This window comes from Rhipicephalus microplus, chromosome 4, assembly GCF_043290135.1.
Source record: "Rhipicephalus microplus isolate Deutch F79 chromosome 4, USDA_Rmic, whole genome shotgun sequence".
Taxonomy (NCBI): Eukaryota; Metazoa; Arthropoda; class Arachnida; order Ixodida; family Ixodidae; genus Rhipicephalus; species Rhipicephalus microplus.
In genome coordinates, this window is record NC_134703.1 from 137,507,239 (window position 1) to 137,519,968 (window position 12,730).

Sequence of the window (12,730 nt, forward strand, 5' to 3'; positions counted from 1 at the left end):
GCACAGCTATAGGAGAACGCATGGAATGTTTCTTACATTTTTATGAAAGCAGTTAGCCAGCACGACAACCATACTTAATGTTGCCTGATAAGACTGTTGCATAGTATTTTTTCGCGGCAGTTTTATGTACTAATGTGAGTCTCCGGCAGAATACATCACTCAATAAAACATAGACAATCTTCGTGGCAGTAAAGCATTTTGCTGTTACTAGACTGCCAGGAAGAATGAATGGGTTCGAGCAGGGACGTTGCGAGAACTTTTCATTTATGGGGTGGGCACTTTCTCAAATCGTCATTTTTCACTTTGTATGCCACGGTGAAGAAACACTTCGTGTGTGCGTGTTGGGGGGGGGGGGGCTTTAGTGTCAAGTTTTGATGCCACCCCCTAGCTACTCCACGGGGTTAGTGTGCAGCTAAAACCACGATTTTGAATGTGATATCGTTGAAGAGATTGTGATGGGAAACGAAGAGGCAGACGCTCAAGCTAAAAATGCCTTAAGCAGTGCCCCTGAAGTACGCATTGCGTTTTCACGAGCTGACACGAACGCCCTGCTTCGTTGCGTGATGCGCAGCTACACACTTCAGCACTGGACCAAACCGGAACGGCGACACCAGCGACTTCACAAATGGGACCCGGAAATGAGGTTCTGCATGCCTCCTAAGTTGAAAAGGCAACTCACAAGTATGATTCACCGCATTCGTCTTGGTGTAGCGTACACCAGACGTTACGCACATATCATCGGTCGCAGTGACACCGGTCCTAATTGTGAACACTGTCATGTGCCAGAAACACTTGAGCACATATTTTGTGTCTGCCCAGCATACCCACGTGAACGACAAACACTGATTTCTTCTACTGAACAATATCGCAGTAGGTCATTAACTGATGAGACCATGTTGGGCCCTTGGCCAGGCACCAACAGTGCAACTGCGGTCACAAGAGCAGTTATTACCTTTTTAGAAACAACTGGACTATGTGCGCGGCTCTAAAATGTGTCTCAGCTAGAAAGAACACTACATACTCACCTCTCTATCTCACCATCGTCATCCATTATTCTTTCTTTTCCCCTTTCCCTTCCCCCAGTGTAGAGTAGCAGGCTAGAGCAAACTATCGCTCAGGCCGACCTCTCTGCCTTTCTGTAAATAAACATACTTCCTTCCTTCCTTCGCAGAAATTCTGGCGTTGACGTCATTGGTTGCTAGTGAAAAGTCATTCTCCTGTGCGCGACGAAAACACCGAGAAAAATACGTGTAAAACAAGTAATAAAATTTTTCGTGTCTGAGTGATGATAGAAGCCAGGTCATTTCCGTGGCAAGCAGGTGACCAACCACACAGCCGCACGTCTTCTTAAAAATACCGTGAAAATAACTTTCTGTTCTTTAAAATGCAGTGAGAGTAACTTGGTTTACAAATGCAGGCGTCCCTTATACAGGCTTCATAACACATGTAAGATCCTGTATTATTGCGTGGTACAAGCGTACAACGACATCGGGTGTCCTTACATGTGACTATTTGATGGTTTAAAACCAGCCGCTAATTAGAAAAGGCACACACGTTACTGCGCATATTTTCCTAAGGCCACGTAGTGGGTGCATAATAAGGTCGAAAACACTTAACGCGCCTAATTTGCTCGTTGTTTAAAGCATGCTACCCTCTACACACATGCAGTTATATGCGAAAGCTTCACTTACACACGCCACTTTATATCATCCGTAATTTAAACTTTAATAGTAGGACCATAAAGTAACATGTGTTCAGAAAGTATTTCAAGTACGTACTTGGGAAAGAATAGCGGTTTCACGTTCAACACTTAAAGGCAAAGCTTAAGGATCCCCCTTTTTTTTTGCGTCTATCCAGGTCACATGCAACACGGGCTCTTTCACGCTATCGTATGAGCATTTTCCAAGTATATTCTGCCCATTAATTGGTTGACGTAGTTTGTACATAATGTGTAGCACATAATGTACATAATGTACATAATGTACATAATGTGTATTGGTAGGCGGCTCCCCAAATGTTTCGAACGAAATTATTTCATGAGGTACACCGCATGGGTTCCATGATATACATTTCAGTTATTCGTGATTTCCAACACTAATGTGCTCCTGTGCTAATTTGGTTTTACATACTAAAGGAATGATCATGTCAGGTATAGGTGGTTAGATGATGGAAGGAGATAGGTGGAATGGAGTGGATGGTATGAAATGAATGGAATGTATGGCGTCGAATGGAACGAATGGTATGGATTGGAGTGGATGGAAAGGATGGAATGGAAAGGATGGAATGAATGGGTGGAATGGAAGGAGGGATGGATATGTTCAAGTTCGCTAAGAAATGCTTCGAATTTCTTAGCGACACAATAGAACGCAGTCAGTGGGAGTAAATTTGCCAATGAGTATCCGCTGTGATGTGTTCCTGCAGTCCATTCCTGCAGTCCATTGCAGTCGTATTTAAAAAGCGAAAACGAGCCTTTTTCCCCTAGTTTATGCAAGGGCGATCAGGATGCGATCTGTCAGCCTTTAATTTTTGGGAAGTTTGCTGTACAATCGACAGAAAATTGTTCACCGAGCGCATCACTTGGTGGCCAAGTATGAAAGTGGCACAAAGTATGCTCAGCCATAACCGATACAGGAATGGTCGGCGTTGCTCGTCGCTTATGTTACGAATGAATTGGATATTATGAAAGTGATTTACGACAACAAAAGGTATTACAATGTTGCTTAGCGACGCAAAGTGTTCACAAGGCGATCTCAGTTCTAACTGATTGATTGATATGTGCGGTTTAACGTCCCAAAACCACCATTTGATTATGAGAGACGCCGTAGTGGAGGGCTCCGGAGATTTCGACCACCTGGGGTTCTTTAACGCGCACCCAATTCTGAGCACACGGGCCTACAACATTTCCGCCTCCTTTGGAAAAGCAGCCGCCGCAGCCGGCATTCGACAGTCCTAACTGAAGGTTGAAAGAATAGGAACCTACATGAAACTTGGTACAGCAAGTGAATTATTGAATTCTCATCACATAATTTTCGATAACTTGAGCGAGTGACAGAAGTTGCCAGGTTGTCACGCAGCACTCTGTATCCCTGAGCGGTGTGTGCACCAGGCGTCTTCCATGAGCTTAAAATGCCACTTCATTTGAATGGTTGCTGCGTACAACGTATAGGAAGCCACCTATATAGCATTTCCTGCCATCCTCAAGACGTTTTTGGTAAATGTGCTTAATATCGTATAAGTAACGTAGCTCCTTGTATGAACCGTGACGTTGGATAGATTACAGATTTTAGGTGAGGGAACAGAAGAGGTCAGCCCAGATATTTTTGTTGATTCATTTTGTCACGTGGCAAATAGTTAACACTCCACAGTTTTTTTATTATTTGCTGGAAAATAGGCAATAGGTCTCGGCCGGGTGTCACTAATAAAGGATAATAAGTCGGACGAGGTTTTGGTCCACTGATAAGTCATGCAGTCTGTATCAGTGACTTAACAAACTAGACATTTCATAGTGCACGATACATTCGATTGACTTGGCATTCTGATATGCGCATTTTAATTTCGTACATATACACACAAAATTATTCAGAAATTCAAAAGAGAAAAATTCCACGTAAACGCAAAAGAAGTTTTACACAAAAAGGCTGGCAGAGCGAAATACCAAGGAGTTATCGGTGTTGTGCTTGAAGATAGGGAACGTTACAAAACTTTATGGCAGTGAATATATGGTGACGGGGCCCATCAATGCAGTACTGACGCTAAATTGAGGGGGCCCTTCAGCGTAGTGTAATCGTGACTACAGTGACAGAACCCGTAAACGCAGTACTATCGTTAAAGTAAGGGGGCCCGTCATAATAGCGATGCAGTTATAGCAATGGACCCCATCTCCGTAAAGCGATCACTACGGTGCGGAGGCCTGTCACCGAGGTATAATGGCAAGAATGAGGGGGCCTGTTGCTGTAAGTATGTAGTTGTTTTAGACGCCATGGTCAAACTGTTCTGCGGGCGTAGTGGTGGTGCCACAGGTTGTCAGTGCGAGTTCCCGTTTCGTTTTTATTTTCTCTCTTTTCTTAAGTGTAATCCATGAAGATTTACGTTACTGCTCTCAAGAAGTCTCCCGGTTTCAGCGTTACACACTTGTAAGTTGTCACAAAAGCTAGAATTTAAACCGAAAGACCTAATGCCTGTTTCAAGAGCGTATGAGGTACAATCAGATTTACTTACCCTACTTTAGAAGCAAGATCACACGTTTTGCCTTCGACCTATGGGCAACCATGTCATCCAAGTTGGCTGCTTTGCAAGTGCTAGCTCACCCAGGTTGCTCGAGGCGCTGTATGATATTCAGTGCCGTGCCACTGAAAGCAAAACCCTGCGAAAAGCACGAAAGAGAGGAGGAGGATTCAACAAGAATATATAAGGGAACAGCTTACAGGATTGTTTGCGAAAGATAAAATACTGACACACTTCGGCTACTTAGGAATATTCAGCCATGTTCTAAGTATGATTGCAAGTAATTAACGTTTTCGAGGTTGTTTGAGATAACAGACGAGATTAATTGATCTATAGGTGGCCGGATTGGTAGATGGGAACAGTGAAATTGGTTTGGTATGCAACAAAACTTTTACATCAAAAAATTTTGTGCAAGTTACAAATACGTGCAGGTTGCACATATCCAGGGTTTGATACGATTTCATAATCAGAATCAGTTTTACTGTAATCAGTACAAATATTTTCGGGAATATCTTTCTACGGCGTGCCTGACAATGGGATCAGTGTGTTGCGGCACGTGATTTTTACCGCTTCCGTATGCGTTTAGGTTCCCCCGTTTTTTTCCATACGATGGACTGCAACCTCAACAAACCCTATTTATTCGCCATGCTGCCCCCCCCCACCCATCATTTTCTTTGCTTCGTATTACTCGGACACCAATTTTCGCCGGTAACTCCGCGTCATTCATGGAAAAAGTAGGCCTAAGTCACTGTTGCGGTTAAAGAAATCAGCTAAAGGTAGTAGCAGCACGATCATAGACACAAAACCATGACATGACGTAATTTATTGGGATATATGGTATAACGTACTTAGCAATATTTGCTCGCTGCGCGAGTGAATGATTTCTATGATTAAGTTGTCAAAAAGATTATCTAATTAGGCATTTGTAAAAATTTGTTGAAACTTCGAAATACAACACAAGACAGCTTCCTTTAATTATTTTTGTGCGTGGAATTACCGGTTTTTTTTTTATAACTGCCGTCGTTCGATCTGTAAGCTCCGCAAATATTTATTTGTTTTTACAAACTGCAATCCCACAACGCGGATGTCGTGGGAGTGGGTAAAATTTAATGACATTACAATCTCGTTATTGCATCGAATCTTTAAAACTATTATATTCAGTCAACTCTTCTCCTGGCATCTTTGGTGGTAACTACATCGCATTTATGTAAGAATCTTGCACCCGCAGCTCCCACATCTTGAACATAAAGCCTATATTTGCTCGTATTAACACATTCAAATTTAGTTTTTCCCACGTAATATAGACCTCTGGAATTCCCTACCGGGCAGTATTCGTTCACTATCATTACGAACTCCCAATGATGCCGGCATTGCCCATTTAGAAAATAGGTAAAGATCATGTTTGCAATACAATAGCGATGTATTCTTATGTATTGCTGTAATGTATATCAGTTTTATTGTTGTTTTATTGTTGTTGCTCTGTTTGTATTAGTTTTGTATAACTCATCCACTCCTACTATAGCCCCGCATTAAGGCTGCAGTATATTCAAATAAATAAAATAAATAAATAAATATAAACAAGTAACCACGTTAGGATGCAAAAATTTGGTGTAATGAAAGGTTATAAACAAAAACAATACAAACGAATGCAATATGGTTGATACAGTGGATCACTTGCACCCAAGCCACCTTTATATCATGGATAGGTGCATAAGTAAGGTCTTCTGTTCATCTTAAGAAGGCTCTGCAACACGCTAATCGTCGAAGTGCTTCATTGGTTATAATTATTGCTTCAAATGTTGACGGCCACAACCCTTTTCAAGTATGAACAGAGTAACAGAAATTGTTGCACGCTTCTAGCGCTTTCTCTCTCCTTTCTTAATATAGGGATCACGCTGAAAGCTACGCAGGGACTGGGAGGGCATGAGGAGGAAGTAAATACGGCCCTTATTCAGCGTGAGTCAGCACCCTGAGCATTTTCTCTTTTCTTTTCCTTCGGACGCACGACTTTTATTCAGTGTTGATGAGAGTGAGCGCACAGGCAAGTGAAAGCATCCCGCGGCGGGCACGGTTACTATATGCAACTGACGAGGCGGAAATTAGCCAATGGCCGCAAACCTTTAGTTTATGGTACGGTTGTTTGTATTTAGGGCATCAGTTTTTTATTCGAGAGGGGGACAATTTCTAGCTAAGTCTGAGCAATAATTGCAAATTAGAGTCCGTGCGCCACGCTATGTTGTTTGGCTGGGGGTTTTCAGGAGGCTGAATGTCATCCCTGCGTGGACTGCCCTGCCTGTGTACCTAAGACAAACATTGGACCATGTAGTATGGCAGTGTGATGCCATCGTCACCGTCTTTAGGTAGCGAGCACAGGTGGGCAACACAGATGGGGACAGCTTCGCAGCCCTGAACTCCATGACAGAATCCGGGCCTTCCAGGGTGCCCTTGATCGGTCCTGAGGTTACGCTCGGCTTGGCGGTCCCAATACAAAGGACTTGCCGGATGGCGCGGGGTCTCCCCTGCGTCTTCTTTGGAGCAAAATGTTGTTCTTTCATAACCATTGTGCTGAAAAAGGGTTGCCAGGGTTTCTTAACCCGCTTCTAAGGGCCACAGTAGCCATCCTGTTTAAAAGCTGCATGCATTCATTGTACTGATGTCCATTTCGTCTTATCTTCCTCACGGGTAGAACTGGTTTGTAAAATGGTTACGTGTAGAACCCTTGCTTACTGATCGGCAGAGTTGTTTCAGAAGGCGCGTTTTTCTGACGCAACAAGAAAAGGAAAAGTAGTTACATGAACAATACCTTAAGTATTACGTAAATATAAAGGACATCCGCTTTACTCTAAGGTGGATGTAGTAAACAATTGCTTGAATAACTTCAGTTTTTGTTATATAGTGCGCTTGGTCCTTACACTAAATTGTGCTGTGCGCACTTTCTCACCATTTTCCCAATATGTCTATTTGTCGCTTTGAAACAATATGCTCTCCCCGCCGCGGTGGTTCAAGGGCCAACGCACTCGGCTGTGGGATCGAATCCCGGCGGCGGCGGCGGCTTCAATTTCGATGGAGGCGGAAATGTTGTAGGCCCTTGCGCTCAGACGTGGCTGCACGTTAAATAACCCCAGGAGGTCAAAATTTCCGGAGCTCTCCACTTCTGTATCTCTCATGATCATATGGTGGTTTTGGGACGTAAAACCCCCCCATATTAATCGACACAATGTGCTGAAAATCTGTAGCACCTAACATGTGCGTATATTTGTAATGGTCGCTGTTTCATCGACAGGTATGTTATTGTCGCTGTGCAAGGCGAACCATAAAAAAAAACACCTTGAGACATCGAAACGGCGTGTTCAAATCGGCTGAACAAGAAGCACGTCCTCTTCATTTTGGAGTACTTATACCTCCACTAAACTATGTCCGTTCAATCCCTTCATCGCCGTTGTTGCCCACATGCAATACAGACGCGTCCTTTTTATGTCCCTCAAATGGCATCGCCCGCGTGTATAGGTATATCAGAAATGTTTTGTTTTAAACAAAAACCTACCACAGTCACTCGCTGACGTATGGCTTCATGCGCACAACATGAACGAGTTCACGACGGTGCTTGCGACACCTCGCACAATAGGGACCGTCCGGAACAACTTGTAAGGTGATGTCACTCAGACATCGCAGTACTGTTCTTGTTCTTTTTGACCTTGTCTTGTGGCTCATACCCACTGTGGGGAATCCGTCAATAATTGAGGGGTCTTATAGAAAATTATACAGACACGTGTGTGTTACATGTTGATGAAAATGACGATTGTGGGAAGGGTGCCTCGATGCGTTCACCCCCACTTAGGCGGAGGATCGGAGGAGCTCGCATCGAGGCAATCTAATTGAGAGGTTTAACGGGCACAGCCTAGTGGAGCTTTCGGTACTCGAAGACAGGGAAGAGGTCTTCCTCCTCTTGGGCAAATCTCCCTGAGTGGGTATGAGCCATGTGTTTATGCCACCGCCATCATCATCATCGTCATCATCATAATAATAATAATAATCATCATCATCGCCATCATCATCATCATTCTGTTCGGCCTGTTTGGCTGTTTCACTGTCGTAAGGTGTTCCTGTGCTTTGTCCGTTCTCCACCGAGACATTAAGCACAACGCTTAGGCCGTGCGACAACTATGAATTATCATTTTACACATCGTTTTAACTTGAAATGGCTCTCTATTGTGTTATTAGGTAAATTCAGGTGTTAAGCTTCTCAAGGCGTGGGTCGGTCGTCACCTGTATGTATGCATGTATGTAGTAACCACAGCCCAGCATATCCATGGAGTGAATGATGATGAGTGGGGTGAAGCTTCGAAAGGTTTATCGGCAAACCGTGAATCATCTACTGGCCGCGTCCGTCCGTTGTTTGCCTGTCTGTCTGACGCATGGACGGATAGATGGATGGACAGATGGATGGATGGACGGACGCACGCACGAACGGGCGGAAGCGAGAGCGAATGAACGAACGGACGGACGGAAGCGGGTACGGCCTGACAGACGCTTCGCCCCACTCATCATTATTCCCTCCATCGATATGCTGTGATTTTTTTGTCTGCGTGGTGTACGCATCAAAAGATCGCAAAAGATTGCGTCATAGCAAAGTTGTCGTTGAGCGCGAATATTGGATAAAACTACATGTTTCAAACTATCCAAGCAAACACAACTCTACGCGGGATATTTGTTGGAAGTAACTTAACTGTCTCCTAAAGAATGCAGATTCCAGCGTGCTCGTTTCACATGCATATGCAATCTGATTTGCTGAATGATGTCGCCTCTTCATTTCAAACTTGTACACGCTGCTGTAATGTTAACCCCAGCGACGGAACGGTTGCCTAACCTTCAGCGGATGTTGCGCTGTGGCATGTCAGATGTGTACGATGGATGAATATCAGGTTAGCTATGAGTGAAATCTCATAGTATTCCAGATGTATTTCAGAGAAAAATTATATGCCTTACCTAATTTCTTCCCGGTAAATTGCCGGATGTCACATGTTAAACAAAACACACCACTATACTAATGTGTACACCCTGTCGCTTTACATTTAATGAAATTTTTGTGGGCTCAATCCAGTGTATCCAGCTCAGTTCAGTTGATTATTATTCATTCAAACTGCGAAGGTTTCAGCTAAAACAAAACCAAAAGAATTCTAATGCGTACCCATGATCTGGAGCGAGATCTGTGTATTCTATTATCAGCGCAATTAAGTTGTAAAATAGTTGCCTACGAAAAAAAAATCACCAGACCTTTCCGGAACGCCCGTCACAGACACAGCAAAAGCTGGAAGCGCAGGCTTCCTAGAGCGCGTTGTAAACTATGTTGAGACAACAAATACAGGTACACTTGCAAAGTAACCGCTACGCCATAGAGCATGATTTATGTTAAGTAGGAAGCCACTCACAATGCCAAATCGACATGTTAGGGAGAATCCAGACACCAGCCACACATCTGTAAGACATTGTATGCACTTCCTTGATGATGTGGCACATGGCGCTGCAGAACTGTGGCTGGGTTCATTGTAAAGGATGGGAAGCTTTAAACAAGACTCTCGTCAGACAATTCGGATTGTATGACGCCTGGTTGTTATTTCACGCTTCTACGACGCTATATGGCTTATGTTAACACGATTACTTGGCTGACATGATGGCAGTGTCGGTTCTTTTTGCAAAGAAGTTTCAAGTACCGGCTTGGCTCTATGGTAGGATATACAATTGCCACGCACAGGGTCCGGGCTGAAATCCGGTCCCATTCTCGATATTTCTGCATTTTTTTTTTCTCATTTTACATGACGGCGGCTATACGGCCACAGGTGGAAGTGGCGGTGGACAACCACAGCACTAAAAGCAACTGTTCTTGTAATCACGTAACAGTTATCGCTGCTAAAGCAGGGGCGAAAACTCCCTATAACTCCAACGATACGCGGCTTCACTTGCTGATACGCAGCGGCAGCGCTGCTTCCTCCCCTGACGACTGTTGGATATTCCACTAGAAATCATTAACAAACTACGCATTTTTAATGAAATCACTGGTGGGGCCAGCAAATACAGGGAAGGAACGTGACACTGAGAGGGGGAGGATAGCTGTGAAAACTGTCTTTTGCCCTTTTGCGTGCAAGCAGGATCTGTTCGTGCTGTATTGCAGGTCCACTTGTCGCTCAGGTGAAGCAGCCACACGTTAGATTTAGTTTATTATTTTCGAAATTTGGTCGTGTGTTGTGTGGTTGAACAGCTAAAACAAGTATACTTTTTGACGATTCATATTTAAAAAAGACATACACGTATTGTGAAACTATCAACTTGCGAAAATATATTTCATTTACAACTGAATTATGCACAGAATGATCGAACACTAAAACTATAATATCGGAACCAATGCAAAACTTTTTATAGTAATGAGTAGGTCATGGTGTACTTGACTAAATCACGTCTCTTATGACGACATACATATTTTTTTACAGGACATGAATGTCTACAAAGTCTTAAGTCCAGGAGGAGAGGATGGCGTGAAGCGATGAGAAATCGTCGAAGAGGTAGTGCTGCTGGAGACAATAATTCGGATGTCGAATTGTTTTGGTCAGGGCTACAACAGTGTTTGAAATACACTTGCGAGAACGTTGGGACCAGTGACATTCCCTGTTAAATGACTTGTAAAAATATTCAATACCATAAATGTATTCCAGTAACTGTAATAAATATATGCAAGCCCACTAAGTTAGTCTGGCTACATGTATTTCCCTGAACACGACGAACCTATGATTGCTTCACATAATTTGGACTACATAACAAAAGTAAAGGATTAATATACTGTGTAGCCGTACGAATAAACATTCAAGCCTTTCATTAAACGTATTTTGCCGGAAGCACAAGGCCGTCGTCATGACGATTTTGTCTAGCCACACTGCGCTTATGTCTGTCCATTCAGGCTTGCAGCGAACTGGATTTATTGTTGTAGTCATCTAAAGTGAATATCTTCTCAAATAAGGAGCTCAAATGGCTGTGCTCACCCGTTACCACTGAGAATCATGGAAAACCTTCAGGAAACTCGAAATTCGTGAGTTAACAAACCACAGCGCCATGCAACAAATGTGATGATTCGATACATCTTCATGTAATGCACGTTTCACTCGCTAGAAGTGGCTCACCGCGGCTTCTGTTCGTCGCACGCTTCATTAAATGTCCTACTTTTCGCTTATTCACACTTGGCACGCCAACCGTGTGCAATAATTGAGCGAGTGGAAAGGCTGAAAGGGGCCAAGAGCCACGACTTTGAGTCGACCATTTTCCGCGCATTGCCTTATTTTTAATGTGCTAAATAATAGAAAAACACAAATAAACAAAAATAAACTCTTCACGGTTCAATATATTTTATTTTCATTTGTAAAATTTGTCAATGCTTATGTGTGTGAACCACATCAACCACTCTTCGTTCGATGAAATCCTTAGAATTACCGGCAATCAATACGCAGATGTCTTGAAAGGGAAACTGCTGGCGCTTAGCCACCACCGCGGCCTGGTAAAACAGCACGGCTTTTGTCCTCAACACCAGCGCCGTTGATGCGCTGCCGGCTATATACCAGAACTGCAAACAGTGAGTTCAGGCCTGGTGAAACTTTCTACATATATGCGTCAATAAATCAGCTGCCTTTCATTCAACGGTAAGGTTGAACACACTGACGGTGCCTTCAGAGAGTGTTCAAACGAATATCCCTGACTCTTGGCGAGAATTTTGGGTTGCTTCCATGATTTTTCCCCTATAATGGGTAAAAAGACTAACGCTCAACGCAGTAAGTTCACTTGAAGGGTTCTTGGCGCATTGAAACTGTGTACAACTCTAGGGATGCTCATGTTATTGATACACTTATAATCATCACAACACACACGCACACACACACACACACACACACAACACACAAACACACACAGATATGTATAATGTATATGTATAAGCTGTGTTTCGTTCGGTACCTGCAAACTTCATCACACCGTCTGGTTTCTATATGACCGCACATCGTTTCATCTCTTCCACTGGCACTCACACTGTGTCTATGGCCTAACGTCATTCTTCAGCTTCATTATTTAACAACAGACAAATACGCCTACAAATCATTTGAGTAGTTAATGTAATATTTTAATTATTGTGTTTTATTTATTACATACTGCAGACCCTTAGGTACCAACAGGTGGGCAGTTTCATAAGTGACAGAACAAATTGTTTGGGGTAGGTTATTGCTGCCGTAGCGGCTTGATGAGGACCTGTGAATACTACAATATTGAAGCATCCACACCCAATCCGATAGTAATAAATGCAATTTCATGTTCGTAAAAGCAGTTTGAATCAAACTCCAACATCACTCTTCCTAACACCTCACGTCTGTAATTCCTGCGACGGCATGTACTCGCTGCCCCGCCGCGGTGGTCTAGTGGCTAAGGTACTCGGCTGCTGACCCGCAGGGCGCGGGTTCGAATCCCGGCTGCGGCG

General features: G+C 43.5%; 1 long non-coding RNA gene across 1 annotated transcript in view; it reads left to right on the top strand.

Annotated features, from left to right (window-relative positions):
• Positions 1–10,962, top strand: part of LOC142814624 (uncharacterized) — a 55,620-nt gene extending 44,658 nt beyond the window's left edge. The window contains exons 2-3 of the long non-coding RNA XR_012894994.1: positions 6,112–6,180; positions 10,710–10,962. This is a non-coding gene — a long non-coding RNA (uncharacterized LOC142814624). The remainder of the gene's footprint in view (positions 1–6,111; positions 6,181–10,709) is intronic.
• The last annotated feature ends 1,768 nt before the right edge of the window (positions 10,963–12,730 follow it).